Below are 21,372 nucleotides of genomic sequence, written 5' to 3' on the forward strand. Positions count from 1 at the left end.
AGGCCTTTGAAAGTCAAAGGGTTTTGAACTTTTCTAAGCAATTGGGAACCACTAAGCCCTAGAGTACCATGATGCATGGTCTAATTTTGTTTCATTTACTCTAAAGGTGGGCTTTAGAATGGATTAAGGGAGAGAGAATTGGAGGCAAAGAAATAAATGTTGACGCTATTGCAGTATAACAGTCATAAAATAATGTTAGGGCTGGGTGTAGTGGCTCACATTTGTAATCCCAGCACTTGGAGAGGCCGAAGTGAGAGGACTGCTTGAGCCCAGGAGTTCAAGACCAACCTAGGCAACATAGCAAGGCCCTATCTCTGTTAAAAAAAAAAGGAAAAAAATAATGGTGACATGTAGTTGGGTGATGGCAGTAGAAATGGAAAAGATGCATTTAGAGACACTGTGGAGCAGGGTCTATAGGGCTTGATGACTAACAAGCTAACAGAGTGTAACATATCATCAGATAGACATCATATTATATAAGATCAGCAGGCAGACCACCTTCTAGACTCCTATGGACTGCCCTAGAGAACCAATGCTCTCACCCTGTGCATCAAGGAGGCAAGGAGTCAGCATGATCTCTTGGGAGGGCCTGTCCTCAGGGAATTTTAATTCACTTAGGTCTCCTGGTCCTTAGTATTAGTCACTCATAGGAACCTCTAGGTTTGTCCACACTCCCTAAGAATCTCTCTTATTCTTAGGATAAATATCTTGGCCACAGTCCTGAACCTCAAAAAAAAAAAAAAGAAAGAAAGAAACCATTGTTGGCCAGGTGCAGTTGCTCACACCTGTAATCCAAGCACTTTGGGAGGCCGAGGCGGACGTCACGAGGTCAGGAGTTCAAGACCAGCCTGGCCAACATGGCAAAACCCTGTCTCTACTAAAAATACAAAAATCAGCCATATGGGGTGGTGCATACCTGTGATCCCAGCTACTCAAGAGGCTGAGGCAGGAGAATCGCTTGAACTTTGCAGGCAGAGGTTGCAGTGAGCCGAGGTCGCACCATTGCACTCCAGCCTGGGCAACAGAGCAAGACTCTGTCTCAAAAAAACGCCGGACACAGTCACTCATGCCTATAAATCCCAGTACTTTGGGAGGCCGAAGTGGGAGGATCACTTGAGGTCAGGAGTTTGAGACCAGCCTGACCAACATGGAGAAACCCTGTCTCTACTAAAAATACAAAAAAATTAGCCAGGCATGGTGGTGGGCGCCTGTAATCCCAGCTACTCGGGAGGCTGAGGTAGGAGAATCGCTTGAACCCAGGAGGCGGAGGTTGCGGTGAGCTGAGATCGCGCCATTGCACTCCCGCTTGGGCAATAAGAGCGAAATTCCATCTCAAAAAAATAAAAATTAATATATAGCTTCTCTCGTGACAAGATGGCCACCCTGGTGGTACCAGCAAGTGTTCCTCCAGCTATGCTGCCCCAGTCCTGATGGCAGCCTTAGCCTCGGTCCCAGCCCCAGCGCCAGCCCCAGCGCCAGCACCAGCAGTGGCTGCAACTCCAGCCTCATCTTCAGACCGTACAGCAACAGTGGCTAAGACTGCGGCTCTGGACCAGACCCCAGTCTCAGCGCGAGCTCCAGCGCAGACCCCTGCTCTGTCTGGTCCTGCTATCCCAGGACCCTTTCCCGGGGGCTGCGTGGTCAGGCTGCATCCTGCCATTTTGGCCTCCATTGTAGACAGCTAAGAGTGACGCAATGAGGGAGCTGCCTGAGTTATCAGGAACCTATTGGGAATTGTTGATAAACACTCAGTGGAGGTCACCAATTGGTTTTCAGTGCCACACAATGAGTCAGAAGATGAAGTGGCTGTTGACATGCAGTTTGCTAAGAACATGTATGAGCTGCATAAAAAATGAGCTCATCCTGGGCTGGTAGGCCATGACATCATAGAGCACTCTGTGGTGATTCATAAGTACTATAGCCTGATGGCCTCCAACCTCATCCACCTCACTGGTCACAAGTCTCCAGAACCGCTGCGTGAGCATCAAACCCTGTGTCAGCACTGTAATGGGTGTCCCTGGGAGGACCATGGGAGTGATGTTCACACCTCTGACAGTGATACATGCATACTATGACACTGAACACATTGAAGTTGACCTGATTATGAAGACCTGTTTTTTTTTTTTTTTTTTTTTTTTTTGAGACGGAGTCTTGCTGTGTCTCCTGGGCTGGAGTGCAGTGGCCAGATCTCAGCTCACTGCAAGCTCCGCCTCCCAGGTTCACGCCATTCTCCTGCCTCAGCCTCCGGAGTAGCTGGGACTACAGGTGCCTGCCACCTCGCCCGGCTAGTTTTTTTTGTATTTTTAGTAGAGATGGGGTTTCACCGTGTTAGCCAGGATGGTCTCGATCTCCTGACCTCATGATCTGCCCGTCTCGGCCTCCCAAAGTGCTGGGATTACAGGCTTGAGCCACTGTGCCCAGCCGAAGACCTGTTTTAACCCCAACTAAGGTGTTGGACTGTCAAGTGACTTGCAACAAGTAGGAGGGGCATCAGCTTGCATCCAGGATGCCCTAAGCACAGTGTTGCAATATGTAGAGGATGTACCGTCTGGAAAGATGTCAGCTGACAATACTGTGGGCCACTTCTTAACCAGCCTGGTTAAGCAAGTACCCAAAATAGTTCCCAATGATTTTGAGACCATGCTCAGCAGCAACATCAATGACCTGCTGATGGTGACCTACCTGGTCAATGCCACACAGTCACAGACTGCCTTCAATGAGAAACTTGTAAACCTGTGAATGGGCCCCAAGCAGTTCACTTGCTGGTCTAGGTCTCAATCCCAGGACTCAGAATGAAATGAGGGAGAAATGGGTTTTTTGTGGTCTTGAGTCACACTGAGACAGTGAACTGCTTGTGACTCTAATAAACATAGCCTACCTTTTGTAAAAAGTAACAAAATATATATATATATTTACATAATATATACTTATATATATTTATAAATATAATATATATATATACACACCACCATGCCCGGCCTATGCCCTACTTTCTCATACTGTGCTGCCAGCACAGCACCTCCCATCACAACACCATAATCAATCATTTTTACATAATCATATATATAAAGAATCCCGGCCAGGCAGGGTGGCTCACACCTGTAATCCCAGCACTTTGGGAGGCCGAGGTGGACAGATCACGAGGTCAGGATTTCGAGACCATTCTGGCGAACACAGTGAAACCCCGTCTCCAGTAAAAATACAAAAAATAAGCCGGGCGTGTTGGGCACCTGTAGTCCCAGCTACTCAAGAGGCTGATGCAGGAGAATGGCGTGAACCCGGGAATTCTGAAAAAAAAAAAAAAAAATTGGGGTTCTGTAAGAGAGGAAGAAAGGGAGAATAAATATTGGATAAGACAACTGGGCACAGTGGCTTACACCTGTAATCTCAGCACTTTGGGAGGCCGAGGCAGGTGGATCACGAGGTCAGGAGTTCAAGACTAGCCTGGCCAAGCTGGTGAAACCCTCTCTCTACTAAAAATAAAAAAATTAGGCTGTGCATGGTGGCTCACGCCTGTAACCCTAGCATTTTGGGAGGGCAAGGTGGGCAGATCACAAGGTCAGGAGTTCGAGACCAGCCTGGCCAACATGGTGAAACCCCATCTCTACTAAAAATGCAAAAATTAGCTGGGTGTGATGGTGGGCGCCTGCAATCCCAGCTAATTGGGAGGATGAGGCAGAGAATTGCTTGAATCCGGGAGGTGGAGTTTGTAGTGAGCCAAGATTGCGCCACTGCACTCCAGTCTGACAACACAGTGAGACTCTGTCTCAAAAAATTAAAAAATAAATATTAGCTAAAACAAGTAGCAATGTCTGTCACACCTCCTGAGAGGCTACTGAACCCCAGTTATATGCTAGTGTTACCTGTGGAGACCTGGGCCGGAATTTTTTTTTTTTTCTTTGAGACGGAGTCTTCCTCTGTCACCCAGGCTGGAGTGCAGTGGCACAATCTCAGCTCACTGCAACCTCTGCCTCTCGAGTTTAAGCAGTTCTCCTGCCACAGCCTCTCCAGTAGCTGGGATTACAGGCACCCATCACTACGCCCAACTAATTTTTGTATTTTTAGTAGAGATGGGGTTTCACCATGTTGGCGAGGCTGGTCTTTTTTTTTTTTTTTTTTTTTTTTTTTTTTTTTTTGAGACGGAGTCTCGCTCTGTTCCCCAGGCTGGAGTGCAGTGGCCGGATCTCAGCTCACTGCAAGCTCCGCCTCCCAGGTTTACGCCATTCTCCTGCCTCAGCCTCCCGAGTAGCTGGGACTACAGGCGCCCACCACCTCGCCCGGCTAGTTTTTTGTATTTTTTAGTAGAGACGGGGTTTCACAGTGTTAGCCAGGATGGTCTCGATCTCCTGACCTCGTGATCCGCCCATCTCGGCCTCCCAAAGTGCTGGGATTACAGGCTTGAGCCACCGCGTCCGGCCGAGGCTGGTCTTGAACTCCTGACCTTTGGTGATCCACTCAGCCTCCCAAAGTGCTGGGATTACAGGCGTGAGCTACCACGCCTGGCCAAATTATGATCTTATATGTGAAAATGATTGAGTATGTAAAAATGATTGATTATGGTATTGTGATGGGAGGTGCTGTGCTGGTGACACAGTATGAGAGAGTAGGACATAGGCCAGGGGCGGTGGCTTACGCCTGTAATCCCACCACTTTGGGAGGCCGAGGCGGGAGGATCACTTGAGGTCAGGAGTTTGAGACCAGCCTGGCCAACACGGTGAAACCCCATCTCTACTGAAAATACAAAAATTAGCTGGACCTGGCAGCGTGAGCCTGTAATCCCAGCTACTCGGGAGGCTGAGGCAGGAGAATCGCCCCAACCCGAGAGGCGGAGATTGCAGTGAGCCGAGATTGCGCCAATGCGCTCTAGCCTGGGCGACAGAGCAAGACTCTATCTCAAAAAAAAAAAAAAAAGAATATGACATAAACAGGCCTTAGAGATTAAAGGGTAAAGATTAGCCTCAAATTAGGAGAAGAGAATATGGTGCTCCAATAGTTCCAGAAATTTCTATCAGCAGAGTTGAGAGCTTCCCAAAGCACAAATTATATATAGGGCATAAAAAGGATAAAAAGAAAAACACTGCTTTACCAGGCTAAGGAATAAAGGGGTTGAGTAATTAAGAGAGGCAATTGAGATAAGAACAAAGAGTTTTTCAACTAGAAGATCGGGGAAGGCAACATGAGATATTAAGTATGTCCAACTTCAGGCTCCCAAAGCCTGGAGAACAAAGCTGTTGAGTACATCTTGTTCCTACACTGGGGCCTAATTTTTTTCCCGTTTGAAAAAAAAAATGATGTAAATGAATTCTCTGAAACAAAGACACATTTTTAGGAGGAAATGTTTGTGGAAGTTTCAAAGGATTCTTTTTTTTTTTTTTTCTTTTTGAGATAGAGTCTTGCTCTGTCACCCTACCTGGAGTGCAGTGACACAATCTCGGCTCACTGCAACCTCCGCCTACCGGGTTCAAGCAGTTCTCTGCCTCATCCTCCCAAGTAGCTGGGATTACAGGTGCCCGCCACCACACCCAGGTAATTTTTGCATTTTTAGTAGAGACGGGATTTCACCATGTTGGCCAGGCTGATCTCGAACTCCTGACTTTGTGATCCACCCGCCTCGGCCTCCCAAAGTGTTGAGATTACAGGTGTGAGCCACCGCGCCCAGTTGTCTTATCCAATATTTATTCTCCCTTTCTTCCTTTCTGACAGAACCCCAATTTTTTTTTTTTTTTTCCAGAATTACAATGTGCTTATCTTTCCATGACTCCCTTGCCGCCCTGGAAATGTTAATAAAACTTTGTCACAGGCAGGATGCAGTGGCTCACACCTGTAATCCCAGCACTTTGGGAGGCTGTGGCGGGCAGATCACCTGAGGTCAGGAGTTTGAGACCAACCTGGCCAACTAGTGAAACCTGTCTCTACTAAAAATACAAGAAAATTAGCTGGGCATGGTGGCAGGCACCTGTAATGCCAGCTACTCAGGAGGCTGAGGCAGGAGAATCACTTGTACCCAGGAGGCAGAGGTTGCAGTGAGCTGAGACCACACCATTGCACTACAGCCTAGGCAACAGGAGCAAAATGCCATATAAAAAAACACACAAAAACAAAAAAACAAAATTAATTAATTTTTTGAAGACAGAGTCTTGCTCTGTCACCCAGGCTGGAGTGCAGTGGCATAACTATGGCTCACTGCAGCCTTGATCTCCTGGGCTCAAGTGATCCTCCTGCCTCTGCCTCCTGAACAGCTGGTTCCACAGGGGTGCACCACCACACCTGGTTAATTTTTAAAAATTTTTTGTAGAGACAGGGTCTTGCTATGTTGTCCAGACTGGTCTAGACCTGAATCAATCCTCCCACCTCAGCCTCTCAAAATTCTGGGATTACAGGCGTATGAGCCACCTTGCCCCAGCCTATGCATGCAATTAACAGTTAAAAAAAAAAATGGCACTAAATAAAGTTCAACATCCATGCATGATTAAAACAAACAAAAAAACACCTGTCTGAGCAACGTGGTTCATGCCTGTAATCTCAGCACTTTGGGAGGCTGAGCAGGGAGGATTGCTTGAACCCAGGAGGTTGAAACCAGCCTGGGCAAAATATCAAATATAAAAAATTTGATGGTATGCACCTGTGGTCCCAACAACTAGGGAAGCTGAGGTAGGAGAATATCCTGAATACAGAAGGTTGAGGCTGCAGTGAGCTGTGTTCGTGCCACTGTACTCCAGCCTAGGTGACAGACACCCTGTCTCAAAAAAAAAAGTTTCAGATTTTGGATTTTTGGATTCAAAATCTGATTCTATATTTTTATTTATTTATTTATTTATTTTGAGGCAGGGTCTGACTATATTGCCCAGGCTGGTCTAGACCTTCTGGGCCCAAGCTATGCTTCTGCCTTGGCCTCCCGAAGTGCTGTGATTACAGGTGTGAACCACCGCACCTGACTCTAATTCTCTGTCTCTCTTTTTTGATCCTATATTTTTTAAAGTCTCTCAGTTTTGAGGCCGGGCGCGGTGGCTCAAGCCTGTAATCCCAGCACTTTGGGAGGCTGAGACGGGCGGATCACGAGGTCAGGAAATCGAGACCATCCTGGCTAACACGGTGAAACCCCATCTCTACTAAAAATACAAAAAAACTAGCCGGGTGAGGTGGCAGGTGCCTGTAGTCCCAGCTACTCGGGAGGCTGAGGCAGGAGAATGGCGTAAACCCAGGAGGCGGAGCTTGCAGTGAGCTGCGTTCCGGCCACTGCACTCCAGCCTGGGCGACAGAGCGAGACTCCATCTCAAAAAAAAAAAAAGAAAGAAAGAAAAGTCTCTCAGTTTTAATTTCCATTAGGACAAATGTTGGTAGATACAACCTACATAAACACAAAGCTTTTTGGGGTCTTTAATACATTTTAAGAATATAGGCCAGACATGGTGGCTCACACTTGTAAATCCCAGCACTTTGGGAGGCTGAGGCAGAAGGATAGCTCGAGCAAGGGAGTTCGAGACCAGCCTGAGCAACAGTGAGACCCTGTCTCTACAAAAAAAATAAAAGAGGCCTGGCACAGTGGCTCACACCTGTAATCCCAGCACTGTGGGAGATTGAGGCGGGTGGATGACTGGAGGTTAGGAGTTTGAGACCAACCTGGCCAATATGGGGAAACTCTGTCTCTACTAAAAATACTAATTAGAAATAAAATAAAATAAAATAATAATATAGAGGAGTTCTAAGACAAAAAAATTGAGAAACACTGATATATGAGAGTATATACAGGCTGGGCATGGTGGCTCATGCCTATAATCCCAGCTGAGGCAGGGGGATTGCTTGAGCTCAGGAGTTGGAGACCAGCCTGGGCAATATGATGAAACCCCATCTCTATCAAAAATACAAAAAATTACTTGGGCACAGTGGTGTGCACCTGTGGTCCCAGTTACTTGGGAGGATCTCTTGAGTCTGGGAGGTGGAGGCTGCAGTGCTGCACTCCAGCCTGGGTGACAGAGTAAGACCCCATCACACATACACAAAAAAGAGATTATATATACTTGCTTATCCCAGTATCTAATGTATAAACACTCAAATAAGTAGTAGTAGTTTTTTTTTTTTTCTTTTTCCTTTTTTGGGAACAAGGTCTCACTCTGTTGCCCAGGCTGGAGTGCAGTGGCGCATGACCATGGCTCACTGCAGCCTCGACCTCCCAGACTCAGGTGATTCTCCCACCCTCTCACCTCAGCCGCCCCCCTCCCCTGGCTACCAGTAACTGGAACTACAGGTGTGCACCACTGCTCCCTCTTCAACTCCTGGGCTCAAGTGATCGCCTGCCTCAGCCTCCAAAAGTGCTGGGATTACAGGTGTGAGCCACCATGTCCAGCCAGTAGTACCTGTTAATATGTAGTAGGAGCATAGGGGAGTGGTGGGGGCAAAGTTTGAAGTTTGGTGACAGATTGTAAAGGGCTTTCAGTGCTATTGATAAAATTTTAAGCAGGGATGACATGAGTGAATTTTGTAATTTAGGAAGCCAAGTCTAGGAGTGGTGGGCAAAGAGGTGGGGAGGCTGGTCCATGGGAATCTAGCTAGGGAGTTGTTGCAATTGTCTAGGGAAAACCTGACAGGGAATTGAACAAATATATCAAGAATGGGAAAGGGGCCCGGTGCAGTGGCTCACACCTGTAATCCCAGCACTTTGGGAAGCCAATGTGGGCAGATCACAAGGTCAGGAGTATGAGACCAGCCTGACCAACATGGTGAAAGCCCGTCTCTACTAAAAATACAAAAATTAGCCAGGCATGGTGGCACACGCCTGTAATCCCAGCTACTCAGGAGGCCGAGGCAGGAGAATCGCTTGAACCTGGGAGGTGGAGATTGCAGTGAGCCGAGATGGTGCCATTGCACTCCAGCCTAGCAACAGAGTGAGACTCCGTCTCAAAAAAAAAAGAATGGGAAAAGATGAAAGGACATTAATTTGAGAAGCATTTCTCGAGGTAGAATCAGCAGGATTTGATAAAAAATTGAATGTGTGACCAAAGAGAAAGGAAGAAGTTTAAGATAACTTCCAAGGTTTCTGGCCAGGCGCAGTGGCTGAAGCCTGTAATCCCAGCACTCTGGGAGGCCGAGGCGGGTGGATCACCTGAAGTTGGGAGTTCGAGACCAGCCTGATGAACATGGAGAAACCCTGTCTCTACTAAAATTACAAAAAATTAGCCGGGTGTTGTGGCGCATGCCTGTAATCCCAGCTACTCAGGAGGCTGAGGCAGGAGAATTGCTTGAACCTGGGAGGCAGAGGTTGCAGTGAGCTGAGATCACACCATTGCACTCCAGCCTGTGCAACAAGAGTGAAACTCTTTCAAAAAAAAAAAAAAAAGAGAGAGAGAGATTTCCATAATGGGAGGCTGGGTACATAGTGGTGCTTTTTCAATTATTTATTTTTTATATATTTTTAGAGACAGGTTGCTGTCTCACATAGGCTGGTGTGCAGTGATGCCATCATAGCTCACTGTAACCTTGAACTCCTGGGCTCAAGGAAATCTTCCTGCCTAAGCCTCTTTAGTAGCTGGGACTACAGGTGCTGGCCACACTTATTTTTAATTTTTTTTTTTTTTTTTTTTTTTGGAGACAGGTCTCTGTTGCTCAGGCTGAAGTACAGTGGCGCAATCTTGGCTCACTGCAACCTCCGCCTCCTGGGTTCAAGCAATTCTCCTGCCTCTGCCTCCCGAGTAGCTGGGGCTACAGGCGTGCACCACCACACCTGGCTAATTTTTGTTTTAGTAGAGATGGGTCTCGCCATGTTGTCCAGGCTGGTCTCGAACTCTTGGCCTCAAGTGATCTACCTGCCTCAGCCTCCTAAAGTGCTGGGATCACAGGAGTGAGCCACTGCACCTGGCTTACATTTTTTTTTTTTTTTTTTTTTTTTTTTGTAGAGGCAGGGTCTTGCTGTGTTCTCAGGCTGGTCTCGAACTCAAAGCATTGAGATTACAGGTATGAGCCACTGCCCCAACCAAGTGATGCTTTTAAATAAGGGTGTATATATTTGGAAGACAAGCTTTGTTGGGAAAGATGATACATACTGAGCCAGAAGTGCTGTGAGACTCAGTAGGTAAGGAATCCAACAGGCAGGCAGAAATGCAGGATTAAGGCTACAGGAATGGTCAGGGCTACAGGAATATTTCAGGAGTTGTCAAGAGGTAGATTTAGTTTAATGAGAAGACAACATTTGCTGAGCATCTGTTAAATGGCAGACACTCTGGTGTTTGTGCATGGGTAAGGCACTGATAATTGATGGCCTCAATTTTCTTTGAAAGGGAAACCAGGTCAGGCGTGGTGGCTCATACCTGTAATCCCAGCACTTTGGGAGGCCAAGGAGGGTGGATTACAAGGTCAGGAGTTCAAGACCACCCTAGCCAAGATGGTGAATCCCTGTCTCTACTAAAAATACAAAAATTAGCTAGAGCCGGGCATGGTGGCAGGCGCCTGTAATCCCAGCTACTCAGGAGGCTGAGGCAGAAGAATCGCTTGAACCCGGGGGACGGACATTGCAGTGAGTTGAGATTGCACCACTGCACTCCAGCCTGGGTGACAGAGTGAGAGTCTGTCTCAAAAAAAAAAGAAAGAAAGAAAAAGAAAGGAAACCTTCAGCCTGGCGCAGTGGCTCATGCCTGTAATCCCAGCACTTTGGGAGGCCGAGGCGGGTGGATCACCTGAGGTCAGGAGTTTGAGACCAGCCTGACCAATATGGAGAATCCCTGTCTCTGCTAAAAATACAAAATTAGCTGGGCATGGTGGTGCATGCCTGTAATCCCAGAACTCGGGAGGCTGAGGCAGGATAATAGCTTGAACCCAGGAGGAACAGGCTGCAGTGAGCCAAGATTGTGCCATTACATTCCAGCCTAGGCAATAAGGGCAAAACTTTGTCTCAAAAAAAAAAAAAGAAAAAGAAACAGAAACCCTCTAAGGGACTGGGGGGCGGGGCATTTGGGCAGTCTTGATGAGAAGAGTTTGGGACTGCTCCTTTGGCCACTATCATTCTTGCAGAGAATGCTCCTGTCTTTGGTGATACTGTCTTCTCATGAAATGGAAATCAAAGATCATTTCTACTTTACCTTTGAAATTTAGCTATTTTCACAGTTGAAGAGCATAGGCTTTGATGCCAGATAGATGTGGGTTTGAATCTGCTTCTGCCCCTTACTGCTGAGTGACCCTGCCTGAGTAATTTAACCTTCTTGGTCTGTTTCCACATCTATAAAATAAGTAAAATAACTACCTTGCTGGGTTATTATGGATTAAATGAATAATGAAAGTAAAAAATTAGTTCAGTCCCTTCACATAATTAGTGAAGAAAAGATATTATTATTATTATTATTTTTGAGATAGAGTCTCACTCTGCCACCCAGGCTGGAGTGCAATGGCATAATCTCATCTCACTGCAACCTCTGCCTCCCGAGTTCAAGCCATTATCCTGCCTCAGCCTCCTGAGTAGCTGGGATTACAGGCGCCTGACGCCACTCCTGGCTAATTTTTTGTATTTTTAATAGAGATGGGGTTTCACTATGTTGGCCAGGCTGGTCTCAAACTCCTGATCCACCCACCTCAGCCTCCCAAAGTGCTGGGATTACAGACGTAAGCCACTGCACCCAGCAAAGAAAAGATATTATTTCTGAGATACAGTCTCACTCTGTTGCCTAGGCAAGTGGCAGTAGCAGTGGCTTGATCATAGCTCACTGCAGCCTTGAACTCCTTGGCTCAAGTGATCCTCCTGCCTTAACCTCCCAAGTAGCTGGGACTAAAGGCGCACACTACCACACACAGGTAATTAAATTTTTTTTTTTTTTTTTTGTAGAGACAGAGTCTTGCTATGTTGCGCAGGCTGGTCTTGAACTCCTGGGTTCAAGAGATCTTCCCATATGGACCAGCCGCGGTGGCTCACACCTGTAATCCCAGCACTTTGGGAGGCTGAGGTGGGCGGATCACCTGAGGCTGGGAGTTTGGGACCAGCCTGACCAACATGGAGAAACCCGTCTCTACTAAAATACAAAAGTAGCCTGGCACAGTGGCGGGTGCCTGTAATCCCAGCTACTAGGGAGGCTGAGGCAGGAGAATTGCTTGAACCCAGGAGGCAGGGGTTGTGGTGAACCAAAATCACGCCATTGCACTCCAGCCGGGACAACAAGAGAAAAACACCCACCGAAAAAAAAAAAATATTAAAAATAAATAAGAATGCTTCCCACATCAACCTCCCAAAGTGCTGAGGCGTGAGCCACCTCACCCACCCTATTATTATTAGTCCTCCCAACAACTCTTAAGAGAAACATACCATATTCTTGTCCCCATTTTTTATGGAAAAAGAAAACTAAATGTAGATTTGGGAATTTATAGCCAGCTTTTAACTGATGGCCAGCATTTGAATTCAAGTCTAATTGTAGAGCCCTTTCTTATCCAGGAAGACTATGTAGCAGGAGAAAGGAGGACCATGTAGAACTCTGAGGAATATCAATGTTTAAGAGGTGGGCAGGAAAAGAGAAAGAAGAACCAGAGATGAATTGTCTAAGTATTAGTTTGTTAGGGCTGCCATAACAAAGTACCAAAGGCTAAGTGGCTTAAACAACAGAAATTTATTTCCTCACACTTCTGGAGGCTAGAAGTCCAAGGTCAAGGTATTGAAGGTTGTTTCTTCTGGGGCCGCTTGTAAATGGCTGTATCTTGTCTGGTGCCCTTTTTTTATTTTTTGAGATGGAGTTTCACTCTTGTCACCCAGGCTGGAGTGCAATGGTGCAATCTCAGCTCACTGCATCCTCTGTCTCCTAGGTTCAAGCGATTCTCCTGCCTCAGCCTCCTGAGTAGCTGGGATTATAGGCACATGCCCCCACGCCTGACTAATTTTTGTATTTTTAGAAGACACAGGTTTTCACCATGTTGGCCAGGCTGGTCTCAAACTCCTGACCTCATGTGATCTGCCCATCTTGACCTCCCAAAGTGCTGGGATTACAGGCATGAGCCACTGCGCCTGGTCAACCTTAGTTACTTCTTTAAAATCCCTTTCTTGGCCGGGCGCGGTGGCTCAAGCCTTTAATCCCAGCACTTTGGGAGGCCAAGACGGGTGGATCACAAGGTTAGGAGATGGAGACCATCCTGGCTAACACGGTGAAACCCCTTCTCTACTAAAAAATACAAAAAACTGGCCGGGCGCGGTGGCTCAAGCCTGTAATCCCAGCACTTTGGGAGGCCGAGATGGGCGGATCACGAGGTCGGGAGATCGAGACCATCCTGGCTAACACGGTGAAACCCCATCTCTACTAAAAAATACGAAAAACTAGCCGGGCGAGGTGGCGGGCACCTGTAGTCCCAGCTACTGGGGAGCCTGAGGCAGGAGAATGGCGTAAATCCGGGAGGTGGAGCTTGCAGTGAGCTGAGATCTGGCCACTGCACTCCAGCCTGGGCAACAGAGCGAGACTCTGTCTCAAAAAAAAAAAAAAAAAAAAAAAGACCCTTTCTCCAAATGCAATCCCAGACTGAGGTGCTGGGGGTTAGAACTTCAACACAGGAATTTTGGGTGGGGAGAAGGGAGGCAAAATTCAGTCCCTAACACTGTATGATATGTTTTCATGGCACCCTTTGTTTTCCTTCACAGTATATATTATATATACATACACATACACACATATACATAGTATATATGTAATTATTTTATTTCTTAGTTATTTGTTGAATTATTGTATCTACATTTCTAGAAATTGTTCCTTTAAAAATCTTTTTTTTTTTTTTTTAAGACAGATTCTTGCTCTGTCACCCGGGCTGGAATGTAATGGCGTGATCTCGGCTCACTGAAACCTCTGTTTCCCGAGTTCAAGCAACTCTCCTGCCTCAGCCTCCCAGGTAGCTGGGATTACAGGCATGTGCCATCACGCCCAGCTGATGTTTGTATTTTTAGTAGAGACGGGGTTTCACCATGTTGGCCAGGCTGGTCTCGAACTCCTGACCACCTGATCCGCCCACCTTGGCCTCCCAAAATGCTGGGATTACAGGCATGAGCCACCGCACCTGGCCTGTTTTTTTTTTTTTTTTTTTTTAAACCAAGCAATGGTTATGGAAGTCTTGTCATTTTTAGTTGTTTATTCCCTAGCGATACATTGTTTTTTTCTGTCTGGTGCTTGAATCAGGCTTACATATATATTAAACATACTTCTTTTTTGTTTTGCTTTGAGATGGAGTCTTGCTCTGTGACCCAGACTGGAGTGCAGTGGTGTTATCTTGGTTCACTGCAACCTCTGCCTCCCGGGTTCAAGTGATTCTCCTGCCTCAGCCTCCCAGGTAGCCAGGACTACAGGCACGCGCCACCATGCCTGGCTAATTTTTGTGTTTTTAGTAGACATGGGGTTTCACCATATTGGCCAGGCTAGTGTTGAACTCCTGACCTCAGGGGATCCACGCACCTCTGGTCTCCCACAGTGCTAGGATTACAGGTATGAACCTCTGTGCCTGGCAAACATACTTCTTTATATGCAGCAATATAATTCTAATATCCAAAGTCTCTGTGGACGTAATTCTGCTATTTATGATTGCTGCTCATTCTCATTCATGGTGGCCTACTTCCTGTTGCTTTGTGTTTGTGGGATTTTTATTAGTGAACACATATTCAAAGGAACTTAACACTAGGGATTTTTTTTTTTTCCTTATAGTTTATCATCTGAACTTCAGGAATTTTTTTTAGGTTTGCCTTGAAGGCAGCTTTCTCCAGAGAGGATTCGTATTTGGTTCTCTGCAGTGCCTAACAATTAGGTCACTATCACCCTATAACTACTTCAAAATAAATTCTGGGCTTGGTCAGGCTTGGTGACTCATGCTTGTAATTCCAGCACTTTGGAAGGCCCAGGTGGGCAGATCACTTGAGGTCATGAGTTTGAGACCAGCCTGGCCAACATGGCAAAACCCCTTCTCAACTAAAAATACAAAAATTAGTCGGGCATTGTGGTGGGTGCCCATAATCCCAGCTACCTGGGAGGCTGAGGCAGAAGAATGGCATGAACCCGGGAGGCAGAGGTTGCAGTGAACCAAGATCACGCCATTGCACTCCAGCCTGGGCAACAGAGGGAGACTCCATCTCAGTACGTAAGTAAGCAAATAAATAAATAAATACATACATACATACATACATACATAAAATTCTGGGCTTGAAGTGTTTCTGTCTATTCAGGGAGTATAAACTTAGACTATAGGCCGGGCGCGGTGGCTCAAGCCTGTAATCCCAGCGCTTTGGGAGGCTGAGACGGGCGGATCACAAGGTCAGGAGATCGAGACCATCCTGGCTAACACGGTGAAACCCCGTCTCTACTAAAAAATACAAAAAACTAGCCGGGCGAGGTGGCCGGCGCCTGTAGTCCCAGCTACTCGGGAGGCTGAGGCAGGAGAATGGCGTGAACCCGAAAGGCGGAGCTTGCAGTGAGCTGAGATCTGGCCACTGCACTCCAGTTTGGGCGACAGAGCGAGACTCTGTCTCAAAAAAAAAAAAAAATAAATAAATAAATAAACTTAGACTATAAACTCATGAAGACTAGCCTGTGAATACCCAGGGGAGGTCTTCACAATCCCCCACTTCCAGCCCTGATTCAGAGCCAAGATTGTGGTAGGGACATTTCCTTGCTGTCTCTTTTTTCAAGATGGGTATTTACTGGTTTACCCTCTTTTTTTTTTTTTTTTGAGATGGAGTCTTGCTTTGTCACCCAGGCTGCAGTGCAGTGGCGCGATCTTGGCTCACTGTAAGCTCCACCTCCTGGGTTCACGCCATTCTCCTGCCTCAGCCTCCCAAGTAGCTGGGACTACAGGCGCCCGCCACCACGCCCGGCTAGTTTTTTGTATTTTTAGTAGACACGGGGTTTCACTATGTTAGCCACAATGGTCTTGATCTCCTGACCTTGTGATCTGCCTGCCTTGGCCTCCCAAAGTGCTGGGATTACAGGCATGAGCCACCATGTCTGGCCTGCCTGGTTTTAGGTGTTTTATAGTAGAATAATTATGTATAGTAGAATAATTATTCAGAGTGTCTAGTCTGTTATATTGCTGGAAATGGAAGTCTCATTCTTTGGTGAATGTTTATACCTCCACTGTTAGTTCTATGAGGACAGAAGCTTGGTTTATCTTGCTCACTGTATGTGTGTGTGTGTGTGTGTGTGTGTGTGTGTGTATATTTTTTTGACACAAAGTCTCGCTCTGTCACCCAGGCTGGAGTGCAGTGGCGTGATCTTGGCCTACTGCAACCTCTGCCTCCTGGGTTCAAGCGATTCTCCTGTGTCAGCCTCCTGAATAGTTGGGATTACAGGCACCCACCATAATGCCCAGCTAATTTTTGTATTTTTAGTAGAGACAGGGTTTCACTATGTTAGCCAGGCTGGTCTTGAACTCCTGACCTCAAGGGATCTGCCCACCTCAGCCTCCCAAAGTGCTGGGATTACAGGTGTGAGCCACCGCGCCCGGCTTCACTGCTGTTTTTCTGGCACCTGGCCCTGTGACTGGTTTTGTGGAAGACAATTTTTCAATGGATCTGTTGGGGGTGGGGATGTGGGAGGTGGGAATGGTACTGGGATGAAACTGTTCCATCAGATCATCAGGCATTAGATTCTCATAAGGAGGATGTAACCCAAATCCCTTGCAGGCATAGTTCACGATAGGGTTTGCAATCCTATGAGAAACTAATGTCTGCTAATCTGACAGGAGGCGGAGCTCAGGCTCTGATGCTCACTTGCCAGTCACTCATCTCCTGCTGTGCAGCCCGGTTCTTAACAGGCCATGAACTGGTGCTGGTCTGCAGCCCAGGGTTTGGGGACCTCTGTCTCACTGAATATATGAAATTGGGAAGAAAGTCAGGAGTTTGGAAAAAAATTCAGATAAGGACTGAAAATAGGCTATTGTATTTGGCAGTTAGGCATTTTGAGAATAGATGTAGTAAAGTAATAAGGACAAAAGCTTAATTTCAGTGGGTTGCCAAATTAAGAGAGCTGAAGAAGGTATAGAAAATAAAACTTCCGGCCGGGCACGGTGTCTCATGCCTGCAATCCCAGCACTTTAGGAGGCGGATGTGGGCAGATCACGAGGTCAGGAGATCGAGACCCTCCTGGCTAACACGGTGAAACTCTGTCTCCACTAAAAAATACAAAAAAATTGGCCAGGGGTGGTGGCGGGCGCCTGTATTCCCAGCTACTGGGGAGGCTGAAGCAGGAGAATGGCATGAACCTGGGAGGCGGAGCTTGCAGTGAGCCGAGATCACACCACGGCACTCCAGCCTGGGCGACAGAGCGAGACTGTCTCAAAAAAAAAAAAAAAAAAAAAAGAAAGAAAGAAAATAAAACTTCCAGGCCCGGTGCGGTGGCTCACACCTGTAATCCCAGCACTTTGAGAGGCCAAGGTGGGTGGATCACCTGAGGTCAGCAGTTCGAGACCAGCCTGACCAACACAGAGAAACCCTGTCTCTATTAAAAATACAAAATTAGCCGGGCATGGTGGTGCACGCCTGTAATCCCAGCTACTCAGGAGGCTGAGGCAGGAGAATCGCTTGAGCCCAGGAGAGGGAGGTTGCGGTGAGCTGAGATTGCGCCATTACACTCCAGTCTGGGCAACAAGAGCAAAACTCTGTTTAAAAAAAAAAAATAGTAACAAATAAAATAAAAGAAACAAAAAAAAAAGAAAAGAAAACTTCTGGCCAGGCGCGATGGCTGAGGCCTGTAATCCCAGCACTTTAGGAGGCCGAGGTGGGTGGATCACAAGGTCAAGAGATCAAGACCATCCTGGCCAACATGGTGAAACACCATCTCTACTAAACATACAAAAATTAGCTGGGTGTGGTGGTGCGCACCTGTAGTCCCAGCTATTCAGGAGGCTAAGGCAGGAGAATTGCTTGAACCCAGGAAGCGGAGGTTGCAGTGAGCCAACATTGTGCCACTACACTCCAGCCTGGTGACAGAGTGAGACTGCATCTCAAAAGAAAATAAAACTTCTTTTTCAAGAAATGTGAGGGTGAAGAGAAAGCAGAAGGGTGGTCGGGTTGAAGAAAGATTATTTAGAATGAGGGAATCAAACATACTTGTAAGTTAAAGAGAATGACCTTGCAGAATAAAATACATTATAAAAGTGAGAAAGGATAAGTGTTAGGGTGCAGTATTTCAGAAGAGACAGATGGGAGGGTAAAGGTCTGAGTTATAAGGCCTTTGTAAGGAGATCCTCTTCTTCAGCGAGGCAGGAAGATACATACAGATGGGTGCCCTCACAGTTTAGAGGTCAAAAGGAGGAATGTGGCCAGGCACAGTGGCTCATGTGTGTAATCCTAGCACTTTGGGAGGCTGAGATGGGAAGATCCCGCAAGCCCAGGAGAGCAGCCTGGGCAACATAGTGAGACCCTGTCTCTAAAAAAACATAAAAAAAAAAAAAATAGCCAAGTGTGGCAGTGTGTACCTGTGGTCCTAGCTCCTCAGAGGCTGAGGTGGGAGGATTGCTGGAGCCTGGGAAGTTGAAGCTGCAGTGAGCTGTGATGGCGCCCCTATACTCCATCCTGGGCTACAGAGTGAGACCTGGTCTAGGGGGGAAAAAAGAAAGAAAGAGAGAAAGAGAGAGAGAGAAAGAAGACAAAGAGAGAGAGAGAAAGAAGGAAAGAAGAGACAGAGAAAGAGCACTTTGGGAGGTCGAGACGGGTGGATCACCTGAGGTCAGGAGTTGGAGACCAGCCTGGCCAACATGGCAAAACCCTGTCTCTACTAAACACACAAAAATTAGCCGGGCATGGTGGTGGGTGCCTGTAATCCCAGCTACTCAGGAGGCTGAGGCAGGAGAATCGATTGAACCCGGGAGGTGGAGGTTGCAGTGAACCGAGATCATGCCACTGCACTCCACCTGGGTGACAGAGTGAGGGGAAAAAAGGAAAAAGAAATAAGGAAGAGAAAAGAGGAGAAGAGAAGAGAGAAAAGAAAAGTAAAAAGAAAAGAAAAAGAGAAAAGAGAAGAGGCCAGGTGTGCTGGCTCATGCCTGTAATCCCAGTGCTTTGGGAGGCCAAGGCAGGTAGATCATTTGAAACCCTGTCTCTACTAAAATACAAAAATAATTAGCCAGGCATGGTGGCGGGCGCCTGTAATCTCAGCTACTGGGGAGGCTGAGGCAGGAGAATCGCTTGAACCCGGGAGGCGGAGGTTGCAGGAAGCTGAGATTGTGCCACTGTACTACTCCAGCCTGGGGGAGGGTAGGGGTGGGGAGGGTGAAAAGGAAAAGGAAAGCTGGGGAATGTGGCACTGGTTTGTCTATTATCCTTTTGAGGCAGACTGTAAGGTGGTCTACAAAAGGCAGAGGCTGGGACTAGAAAGAGGTGCTTAAGGAGAGCAGCTGTGAGAAATTGACAAGGCATTTGGCTCCCCATTAGGCCTTCCAAGTTAAGGCTGGAAACCACATATTGATACCAGTTCCAACTCCTGATTAACTAATGCTCTCCCATAAAACAGAAGCCAACACTCAGAAGGAGAGAAAATACATCTGTGTCCTCGATACCTAGAACAACTGTTGACATATCAACAGGCACACAATAAATACTTATTGAATAAGCAAATAAACATAAAGGTTACATTGATCTAGAACTGGGGAGGGGTGAGGTGGTTGGGACCAAAGAACAAAAGACAAAGGTAACTAAGGGTGTGATAAAAGTGTCTTGAGGCCGGGCCCAGTGGCTCAAGCCTGTAATCCCAGCACTTTGGGAGGCCGAGGCGGGCGGATCACGAGGTCAGGAGATCGAGACCATCCTGGCTAACCCGGTGAAACTCCGTCTCTACTAAAAAAATACAAAAAACTATCCGGGCAAGGTGGTGGGTGTCTGTAGTCCCAGCTACTCGGGAGGCTGAGGCAGGAGAATGGCGTGAACCCAGGAGGCAGAGCTTGCAGTGAGCTGAGATCCGGCCACTGCACTCCAGCCTGGGCAACAAAGCGAGACTCCGTCTCCAAAAAAAAAAAAAAAAAAGTGTCTTGAGATCATAGTCCATGAAGTCCAAGGTGGATAAGGAAAGAAGTGAAGCCAGAAAGGATGTGGTAGATTGGAACTGTAGTTGACCCAAACTAGGTGATACAAAATTGAAGAATGAATGGCAATTTATCAGTGTTTAGAAAATTTGTGGGTTCTGAAATGAAAGAAGCAGATCTTTAGAGGAAATGACCCAGATGACAAAAGCCCAAGAAATGGGTAGAAAACTTGCTTACTATTCAATTTAAATTTTTCTCCTTTTGGGCTGGGCGCAGTGGTTCACACCTATAATCCCAGCACTTTGGGAGGCCGAGGTGAGTGGATCACCTGAGGTCGGGAGTTCGAGACCAGCCTGACCAACATGAAGAAACCCCATCTCTACTAAAAATACAAAATTAGCCAGGCGTGGTGGTTCAGGCCTGTAATCTGAGCTACTAGGGAGGCTGAGTCAGGAGAATCGCTTGAACCCGGGAGGCAGAGGTTGTGGTGAGCCAAGATCATGCCATCACACTCCAGCCTGGGCAACAAGAGCAAAACTCCGTTTCAAAGAAAAAAAAATTTTTTTTCTCCTTTTGGCTTGAGACACAGAACTCAGACCTCTCTTCTGTGAAGTCTACAATGGGGCCTTGCAGCTGCACATTCCAGTTGAACTAGGCTCCCAGTTGCTATTGGCTGAGGAGGCAATGCAAACAATACTCAGAATCCTATTAACTAATAATGGATTAATACCCAGTTACAAGTGTCTAGTTCATACTGTTCCGATGCTGTCCTATTCAATGTTTGTACAAATGGTTTAGTTAAGAACGTTGATGACAGATTATCACATTTGTAGACATCAATAATCTGGTAGAGATAATATGTTGGATAGCAGAATCAGAATATAAAGAGATCTTGGCAGGCAGAACCAAATCTAATGAGGCGGGGTTTTTTTCTCTTTTGTTTTTTCATTTTTTAGAGACAGGGTCTCTATATGCTGGAGCACAGCTGCTATTCACAGGTGCATTCATAGCACACTACAGCCTTAAATCCTGGCCTCAGATGATCCTCTCATGTTAGCCTCTGAAGTAGCTGGGACTATAGGTATACTCCACTGCACCCAGCTAAGATGCAGTTTAAATGGGTCAAATGCAAAGTTTAGTGCAAAAGTTAAAAAAAAAAAATAAAGTTGCCGGGCACGGAGTCTCATGCCTGTAATCCCAGCACTGTGGGAGGCCAAGGCGGTTGGATCACTTGAGGTAGGGAGTTTGAGACCAGCCTGACCAACATGGAGAAACCCCATCTCTACTAAAAATACAAAATTAGCTGGGCGTGGTGGTGCACGCCTATAATCCCAGCTACTTAGGAGGCTGAGGCAGGAGAATTGCTTGAACCTGGGAGGCGGAGGTTGCAGTGAGCCAAAATCATGCCGTTGCACTCCAGTCTGG

General features: G+C 46.8%; 1 pseudogene; it reads left to right on the plus strand.

Annotated features, from left to right (window-relative positions):
• Nucleotides 1–1,267: 1,267 nt before the first annotated feature.
• LOC111543619 lies at nucleotides 1,268–2,932 on the plus strand (annotated as a pseudogene).
• Nucleotides 2,933–21,372: the final 18,440 nt, after the last annotated feature.

This window comes from Piliocolobus tephrosceles, chromosome 1, assembly GCF_002776525.5.
Source record: "Piliocolobus tephrosceles isolate RC106 chromosome 1, ASM277652v3, whole genome shotgun sequence".
Lineage (NCBI taxonomy): Eukaryota > Metazoa > Chordata > Mammalia > Primates > Cercopithecidae > Piliocolobus > Piliocolobus tephrosceles.